Raw genomic sequence first — 9,473 nt, forward strand, 5'->3', positions numbered from 1 at the left:
GTGCGAGAGCCAGAGAGATTGGGAGTGTGAGAGAGAGTGAGACTGGGAGTGTGTGAGAGAGAGGGACAGGGAGTGTGAGAGAGAGAGAGACTGGGAGTGTGAGAGAGAGAGAGACTGGGAGTGTGAGAGAGAGAGAGATTGGGAGCGTGAGAGAGAGAGAGATTGGAAGTGTGAGAGCGAGAGAGATTGGGAGTGAGAGAGAGATACATTGGGAATGTGAGAGGGAGAGAGACTGGGAGTGTGAGAGAGAGAGAGTAGGAGTGAGAGAGAGGGAGATTGGGAGTGTGAGAGAGAGAGAGACTGGGAGTGAGAGAGAGAGATTGGGAGTGTGAGAGAGAGTGAGACTGGGAGTGTGTGAGAGAGAGGGACAGGGAGTGTGAGAGAGAGAGAGACTGGGAGTGTGAGAGAGACAGAGAATAGTAGTGTGAGAGAGAGAGAGATTGGGAGTGTGAGAGAGAGAGATTGGGAGTGTGAGAGAGAGAGAGATTAGGAGTGAGAGAGAGAGAGATTGGGAGTGTGAGAGAGAGAGAGATTGGGAGTGTGAGAGAGAGAGAGTAGGAGTGAGAGAGAGGGAGATTGGGAGTGTGAGAGAGAGAGAGACTGGGAGTGAGAGAGAGAGATTGGGAGTGTGAGAGAGAGAGAGACTGGGAGTGAGAGAGAGAGAGATTGGGAGTGTAAGAGAGAGAGAGATTGGGAGTGAGAGAGAGAGATTGGGAGTGTGAGAGAGAGAGACTGGGAGTGAGAGAGAGATAGAGATTGGGAGTATGAGAGAAAGAGAAATTGGGAGTGTGAGAGAGAGAGAGATTGGGAGTGTGAGAGAGAGAGAGAGATTGGGAGTGTGAGAGAGAGAGATTGGGAGTGTGAGAGACAGAGAGATTGGGAGTGTGAGAGAGAGAGAGATTGGGAGTGTGAGAGTGAGAGATAGATTGGGAGTGTGAGAGAGAGAGAGATTGGAAATGTGAGAGAGAGAGAGATTGGGAGTGTGAGAGAGAGAGAGATTGGGAGTGTGAGAGAGAGTGAGATTGGGAGTGTGAGAGCCAGAGAGATTGGGAGTGTGAGAGAGAGTGAGACTGGGAGTGTGTGAGAGAGAGGGACAGGGAGTGTGAGAGAGAGAGAGACTGGGAGTGTGAGAGAGAGAGAGACTGGGAGTGTGAGAGAGAGAGAGATTGGGAGCGTGAGAGAGAGAGAGATTGGAAGTGTGTGAGAGAGAGAGATTGGGAGTGAGAGAGAGAGAGAGATTGGGAGTGTGAGAGAGATATATTGGGAATGTGAGAGGGAGAGAGATTGGGAGTGTGTGAGAGAGAGAGAATAGTAGTGTGAGAGAGAGAGAGATTGGGAGTGTGAGAGAGAGAGATTGGGAGTGTGAGAGAGAGATAGATTAGGAGTGAGAGAGAGAGAGATTGGGAGTGTGAGAGAGAGAGAGATTGGGAGTGTGAGAGAGAGAGATTAGGAGTGAGAGAGAGGGAGATTGGGAGTGTAAGAGAGAGAGAGACTGGGAGTGAGAGAGAGAGATTGGGAGTGTGAGAGAGAGAGAGACTGGGAGTGAGAGAGAGAGAGATTTGGAATGTAAGAGAGAGAGAGATTGGGAGTGAGAGAGAGAGATTGGGAGTGTGAGAGAGAGAGACTGGGAGTGAGAGAGAGATAGAGATTGGGAGTATGAGAGAAAGATAAATTGGGAGTCTGAGAGAGAGAGAGATTGGGAGTGTGAGAGAGAGGGAGATTGGGAGTATGAGAGAGAGAGATATTGGGAGTGTGAGAGAGAGAGATTGGGAGTGTGAGAGACAGAGAGATTGGGAGTGTGAGAGAGAGAGAGATTGGAACTGTGAGAGAGAGAGAGATTGGGAGTGTGAGAGAGAGAGAGATTGGGAGTATGAGAGAGAGAAATATTGGGAGTGTGAGAGAGAGAGATTGGGAGTGTGAGAGACAGAGAGATTGGGAGTGTGAGAGTGAGAGATAGATTGGGAGTGTGAGAGAGAGAGAGATTGGGAGTGTGAGAGAGAGAGAGATTGGGAGTGTGAGAGAGAGAGAGATTGGGAGTGTGAGAGAGAGTGAGATTGGGAGTGTGAGAGCCAGAGAGATTGGGAGTGTGAGAGAGAGTGAGACTGGGAGTGTGTGAGAGAGAGGGACAGGGAGTGTGAGAGAGAGAGAGACTGGGAGTGTGAGAGAGAGAGAGACTGGGAGTGTGAGAGAGAGAGAGATTGGGAGCGTGAGAGAGAGAGAGATTGGAAGTGTGAGAGCGAGAGAGATTGGGAGTGAGAGAGAGATACATTGGGAATGTGAGAGGGAGAGAGACTGGGAGTGTGAGAGAGAGAGAGTAGGAGTGAGAGAGAGGGAGATTGGGAGTGTGAGAGAGAGAGAGACTGGGAGTGAGAGAGAGTGATTGGGAGTGTGAGAGAGAGTGAGACTGGGAGTGTGTGAGAGAGAGGGACAGGGAGTGTGAGAGAGAGAGAGACTGGGAGTGTGAGAGAGAGAGAGAATAGTAGTGTGAGAGAGAGAGAGATTGGGAGTGTGAGAGAGAGAGATTGGGAGTGTGAGAGAGAGAGAGATTAGGAGTGAGAGAGAGAGAGATTGGGAGTGTGAGAGAGAGAGAGATTGGGAGTGTGAGAGAGAGAGAGTAGGAGTGAGAGAGTGGGAGATTGGGAGTGTGAGAGAGAGAGAGACTGGGAGTGAGAGAGAGAGATTGGGAGTGTGAGAGAGAGAGAGACTGGGAGTGAGAGAGAGAGAGATTGGGAGTGTAAGAGAGAGAGAGATTGGGAGTGAGAGAGAGAGATTGGGAGTGTGAGAGAGAGAGACTGGGAGTGAGAGAGAGATAGAGATTGGGAGTATGAGAGAAAGAGAAATTGGGAGTGTGAGAGAGAGAGAGATTGGGAGTGTGAGAGAGAGAGAGAGATTGGGAGTATGAGAGAGAGAAATATTGGGAGTGTGAGAGAGAGAGATTGGGAGTGTGAGAGACAGAGAGATTGGGAGTGTGAGAGAGAGAGAGATTGGGAGTGTGAGAGAGAGAGAGATTGGGAGTGTGAGAGTGAGAGATAGATTGGGAGTGTGAGAGAGAGAGAGATTGGGAATGTGAGAGAGAGAGAGAGTGGGAGTGTGAGAGAGAGAGAGATTGGGAGTGTGAGAGAGAGTGAGATTGGGAGTGTGAGAGCCAGAGAGATTGGGAGTGTGAGAGAGAGTGAGACTGGGAGTGTGTGAGAGAGAGGGACAGGGAGTGTGAGAGAGAGAGAGACTGGGAGTGTGAGAGAGAGAGAGACTGGGAGTGTGAGAGAGAGAGAGATTGGGAGCGTGAGAGAGAGAGAGATTGGAAGTGTATGAGAGAGAGAGATTGGGAGTGAGAGAGAGAGAGAGATTGGGAGTGTGAGAGAGATATATTGGGAATGTGAGAGGGAGAGAGATTGGGAGTGTGTGAGAGAGAGAGAATAGTAGTGTGAGAGAGAGAGAGATTGGGAGTGTGAGAGAGAGAGATTGGGAGTGTGAGAGAGAGATAGATTAGGAGTGAGAGAGAGAGATTGGGAGTGTGAGAGAGAGAGAGATTGGGAGTGTGAGAGAGAGAGATTAGGAGTGAGAGAGAGGGAGATTGGGAGTGTAAGAGAGAGAGAGACTGGGAGTGAGAGAGAGAGATTGGGAGTGTGAGAGAGAGAGAGACTGGGAGTGAGAGAGAGAGAGATTTGGAATGTAAGAGAGAGAGAGATTCGGAGTGAGAGAGAGAGATTGGGAGTGTGAGAGAGAGAGACTGGGAGTGAGAGAGAGATAGAGATTGGGAGTATGAGAGAAAGATAAATTGGGAGTCTGAGAGAGAGAGAGATTGGGAGTGTGAGAGAGAGAGAGATTGGGAGTATGAGAGAGAGAGATATTGGGAGTGTGAGAGAGAGAGATTGGGAGTGTGAGAGACAGAGAGATTGGGAGTGTGAGAGAGAGAGAGATTGGAACTGTGAGAGAGAGAGAGATTGGGAGTGTGAGAGAGAGAGAGATTGGGAGTGTGAGAGAGAGAGAGATTGGGGGTGTGAGAGAGAGAGATTGGGAGTGTGAGAGACAGAGAGATTGGGAGTGTGAGAGAGATTGGGAGTGTGAGAGAGAGATTGGGAGTGTGAGAGAGAGAGAGACTGGGAGTGTGTGAGAGAGAGGGCTGGGAGTGTGAGAGAGAGAGACTGGGAGTGTGAGAGAGAGAGAGACTGGGAGTGTGAGAGAGAGAGAGATTGGGAGTGTGAGAGAGAGAGAGATTGGAAGTGAGAGAGAGAGAGAGATTGGGAGTGAGAGAGAGAGAGAGATTGGGAGTGTGAGAGAGAGAGAGATTAGGAGTGAGAGAGAGGGAGATTGGGAGTGTGAGAGAGAGAGAGACTGGGAGTGAGAGAGAGAGATTGGGGGTGTGAGAGAGAGAGAGACTGGGAGTGAGAGAGAGAGAGATTGGGAGTGTAAGAGAGAGAGAGATTGGGAGTGAGAGAGAGAGATTGGGAGTGTGAGAGAGAGAGACTGGGAGTGAGAGAGAGATAGAGATTGGGAGTATGAGAGAAAGAGAAATTGGGAGTGTGAGAGAGAGAGAGATTGGGAGTGTGAGAGAGAGAGAGAGATTGGGAGTATGAGAGAGAGAAATATTGGGAGTGTGAGAGAGAGAGATTGGGAGTGTGAGAGACAGAGAGATTGGGAGTGTGAGAGAGAGAGAGATTGGGAGTGTGAGAGAGAGAGAGATTGGGAGTGTGAGAGAGAGAGAGACTGGGAGTGAGAGAGAGAGATTGGGAGTGTGAGAGAGAGAGAGACTGGGAGTGAGAGAGAGAGAGATTGGGAGTGTAAGAGAGAGAGAGATTGGGAGTGAGAGAGAGAGATTGGGAGTGTGAGAGAGAGAGACTGGGAGTGAGAGAGAGATAGAGATTGGGAGTATGAGAGAAAGAGAAATTGGGAGTGTGAGAGAGAGAGAGATTGGGAGTGTGAGAGAGAGAGAGAGATTGGGAGTATGAGAGAGAGAAATATTGGGAGTGTGAGAGAGAGAGATTGGGAGTGTGAGAGACAGAGAGATTGGGAGTGTGAGAGAGAGAGAGATTGGGAGTGTGAGAGAGAGAGAGATTGGGAGTGTGAGAGTGAGAGATAGATTGGGAGTGTGAGAGAGAGAGAGATTGGAAATGTGAGAGAGAGAGAGATTGGGAGTGTGAGAGAGAGAGAGATTGGGAGTGTGAGAGAGAGTGAGATTGGGAGTGTGAGAGCCAGAGAGATTGGGAGTGTGAGAGAGAGTGAGACTGGGAGTGTGTGAGAGAGAGGGACAGGGAGTGTGAGAGAGAGAGAGACTGGGAGTGTGAGAGAGAGAGAGACTGGGAGTGTGAGAGAGAGAGAGATTGGGAGCGTGAGAGAGAGAGAGATTGGAAGTGTGTGAGAGAGAGAGATTGGGAGTGAGAGAGAGAGAGAGATTGGGAGTGTGAGAGAGATATATTGGGAATGTGAGAGGGAGAGAGATTGGGAGTGTGTGAGAGAGAGAGAATAGTAGTGTGAGAGAGAGAGAGATTGGGAGTGTGAGAGAGAGAGATTGGGAGTGTGAGAGAGAGATAGATTAGGAGTGAGAGAGAGAGAGATTGGGAGTGTGAGAGAGAGAGAGATTGGGAGTGTGAGAGAGAGAGATTAGGAGTGAGAGAGAGGGAGATTGGGAGTGTAAGAGAGAGAGAGACTGGGAGTGAGAGAGAGAGATTGGGAGTGTGAGAGAGAGAGAGACTGGGAGTGAGAGAGAGAGAGATTTGGAATGTAAGAGAGAGAGAGATTGGGAGTGAGAGAGAGAGATTGGGAGTGTGAGAGAGAGAGACTGGGAGTGAGAGAGAGATAGAGATTGGGAGTATGAGAGAAAGATAAATTGGGAGTCTGAGAGAGAGAGAGATTGGGAGTGTGAGAGAGAGGGAGATTGGGAGTATGAGAGAGAGAGATATTGGGAGTGTGAGAGAGAGAGATTGGGAGTGTGAGAGACAGAGAGATTGGGAGTGTGAGAGAGAGAGAGATTGGAACTGTGAGAGAGAGAGAGATTGGGAGTGTGAGAGAGAGAGAGATTGGGAGTATGAGAGAGAGAAATATTGGGAGTGTGAGAGAGAGAGATTGGGAGTGTGAGAGACAGAGAGATTGGGAGTGTGAGAGTGAGAGATAGATTGGGAGTGTGAGAGAGAGAGAGATTGGGAGTGTGAGAGAGAGAGAGATTGGGAGTGTGAGAGAGAGAGAGATTGGGAGTGTGAGAGAGAGTGAGATTGGGAGTGTGAGAGCCAGAGAGATTGGGAGTGTGAGAGAGAGTGAGACTGGGAGTGTGTGAGAGAGAGGGACAGGGAGTGTGAGAGAGAGAGAGACTGGGAGTGTGAGAGAGAGAGAGACTGGGAGTGTGAGAGAGAGAGATTGGGAGCGTGAGAGAGAGAGAGATTGGAAGTGTGAGAGCGAGAGAGATTGGAGTGAGAGAGAGATACATTGGGAATGTGAGAGGGAGAGAGACTGGGAGTGTGAGAGAGAGAGAGTAGGAGTGAGAGAGAGGGAGATTGGGAGTGTGAGAGAGAGAGAGACTGGGAGTGAGAGAGAGTGATCGGGAGTGTGAGAGAGAGTGAGACTGGGAGTGTGTGAGAGAGAGGGACAGGGAGTGTGAGAGAGAGAGAGACTGGGAGTGTGAGAGAGAGAGAGAATAGTAGTGTGAGAGAGAGAGAGATTGGGAGTGTGAGAGAGAGAGATTGGAGTGTGAGAGAGAGAGAGATTAGGAGTGAGAGAGAGAGAGATTGGGAGTGTGAATGAGAGAGAGATTGGGAGTGTGAGAGAGAGAGAGTAGGAGTGAGAGAGAGGGAGATTGGGAGTGTGAGAGAGAGAGAGACTGGAGTGAGAGAGAGAGATTGGGAGTGTGAGAGAGAGAGAGACTGGGAGTGAGAGAGAGAGAGATTGGGAGTGTAAGAGAGAGAGAGATTGGAGTGAGAGAGAGAGATTGGGAGTGTGAGAGAGAGAGACTGGGAGTGAGAGAGAGATAGAGATTGGGAGTATGAGAGAAAGAGAAATTGGGAGTGTGAGAGAGAGAGAGATTGGGAGTGTGAGAGAGAGAGAGAGATTGGGAGTATGAGAGAGAGAAATATTGGGAGTGTGAGAGAGAGAGACTTGGGAGTGTGAGAGACAGAGAGATTGGGAGTGTGAGAGAGAGAGAGATTGGAGTGTGAGAGAGAGAGAGATTGGGAGTGTGAGAGTGAGAGATAGATTGGGAGTGAGAGAGAGAGAGATTGGAATGTGAGAGAGAGAGAGATTGGGAGTGTGAGGGAGAGAGAGATTGGGAGTGTGAGAGAGAGTGAGATTGGGAGTGTGAGAGCCAGAGAGATTGGGAGTGTGAGAGAGAAGTGAGACTGGGAGTGTGTGAGAGAGAGGGACAGGGAGTGTGAGAGAGAGAGAGACTGGGAGTGTGAGAGAGAGAGAGACTGGAGTGTGAGAGAGAGAGAGATTGGAGCGTGAGAGAGAGAGATTGGAAGTGTGTGAGAGAGAGAGATTGGGAGTGAGAGAGAGAGAGAGATTGGGAGTGTGAGAGAGATATATTGGGAATGTGAGAGGGAGAGAGATTGGGAGTGTGTGAGAGAGAGAGAATAGTAGTGTGAGAGAGAGAGAGATTGGGAGTGTGAGAGAGAGAGATTGGGAGTGTGAGAGAGAGATAGATTAGGAGTGAGAGAGAGAGATTGGGAGTGTGAGAGAGAGAGAGATTGGGAGTGTGAGAGAGAGAGATTAGGAGTGAGAGAGAGGGAGATTGGGAGTGTAAGAGAGAGAGAGACTGGGAGTGAGAGAGAGAGATTGGGAGTGTGAGAGAGAGAGAGACTGGGAGTGAGAGAGAGAGAGATTTGGAATGTAAGAGAGAGAGAGATTGGGAGTGAGAGAGAGAGATTGGGAGTGTGAGAGAGAGAGACTGGGAGTGAGAGAGAGATAGAGATTGGGAGTATGAGAGAAAGATAAATTGGGAGTCTGAGAGATTGGGAGTATGAGAGAGAGAGATATTGGGAGTGTGAGAGAGAGAGATTGGGAGTGTGAGAGACAGAGAGATTGGGAGTGTGAGAGAGAGAGAGATTGGAACTGTGAGAGAGAGAGAGATTGGGAGTGTGAGAGAGAGAGAGATTGGGAGTGTGAGAGAGAGAGAGATTGGGGGTGTGAGAGAGAGAGAGATTGGAGTGTGAGAGACAGAGAGATTGGGAGTGTGAGAGAGATTGGGAGTGTGAGAGAGAGATTGGGAGTGTGAGAGAGAGAGAGACTGGGAGTGTGTGAGAGAGAGGGTCTGGGAGTGTGAGAGAGAGAGACTGGGAGTGTGAGAGAGAGAGAGACTGGAGTGTGAGAGAGAGAGAGATTGGGAGTGTGAGAGAGAGAGAGATTGGAAGTGAGAGAGAGAGAGAGATTGGAGTGAGAGAGAGAGAGAGATTGGGAGTGTGAGAGAGAGAGAGATTAGGAGTGAGAGAGAGGGAGATTGGGAGTGTGAGAGAGAGAGAGACTGGGAGTGAGAGAGAGAGATTGGGGGTGTGAGAGAGAGAGAGACTGGGAGTGAGAGAGAGAGAGATTGGGAGTGTAAGAGAGAGAGAGATTGGGAGTGAGAGAGAGAGATTGGGAGTGTGAGAGAGAGACTGGGAGTGAGAGAGAGATAGAGATTGGGAGTATGAGAGAAAGAGAAATTGGGAGTGTGAGAGAGAGAGAGATTGGGAGTGTGAGAGAGAGAGAGAGATTGGGAGTATGAGAGAGAGAAATATTGGGAGTGTGAGAGAGAGATTGGGAGTGTGAGAGACAGAGAGATTGGAGTGTGAGAGAGAGAGCAGATTGGGAGTGTGAGAGAGAGAGAGATTGGGAGTGTGAGAGAGAGTGAGATTGGGAGTGTGAGAGCCAGAGAGATTGGTAGTGTGAGAGAGAGTGAGATTGGGAGTGTGTGAGAGAGAGGGACAGGGAGTGTGAGAGAGAGAGACTGGAGTGTGAGAGAGAGAGAGACTGGGAGTGTGAGAGAGAGAGAGATTGGAACTGTGAGAGAGAGAGAGATTGGGAGTGTGAGAGAGAGAGAGATTGGGAGTATGAGAGAGAGAAATATTGGGAGTGTGAGAGAGAGAGATTGGGAGTGTGAGAGACAGAGAGATTGGGAGTGTGAGAGTGAGAGATAGATTGGGAGTGTGAGAGAGAGAGAGATTGGGAGTGTGAGAGAGAGAGATTGGGAGTGTGAGAGAGAGAGAGATTGGGAGTGTGAGAGAGAGTGAGATTGGGAGTGTGAGAGCCAGAGAGATTGGGAGTGTGAGAGAGAGTGAGACTGGGAGTGTGTGAGAGAGAGGACAGGGAGTGTGAGAGAGAGAGAGACTGGAGTGTGAGAGAGAGAGAGACTGGGAGTGTGAGAGAGAGAGAGATTGGGAGCGTGAGAGAGAGAGAGATTGGAAGTGTGAGAGCGAGAGAGATTGGGAGTGAGAGAGAGATACATTGGGAATGTGAGAGGGAGAGAGACTGGGAGTGTGAGAGAGAGAGAGTAGGAGTGAGAGAGAGGGAGA

The sequence above is a fragment of the Somniosus microcephalus genome, chromosome 4, assembly GCF_052327205.1.
Source record: "Somniosus microcephalus isolate GS21.2 chromosome 4, FLI_Smic_1.0, whole genome shotgun sequence".
In the NCBI taxonomy this organism is placed as follows: domain Eukaryota; kingdom Metazoa; phylum Chordata; class Chondrichthyes; order Squaliformes; family Somniosidae; genus Somniosus; species Somniosus microcephalus.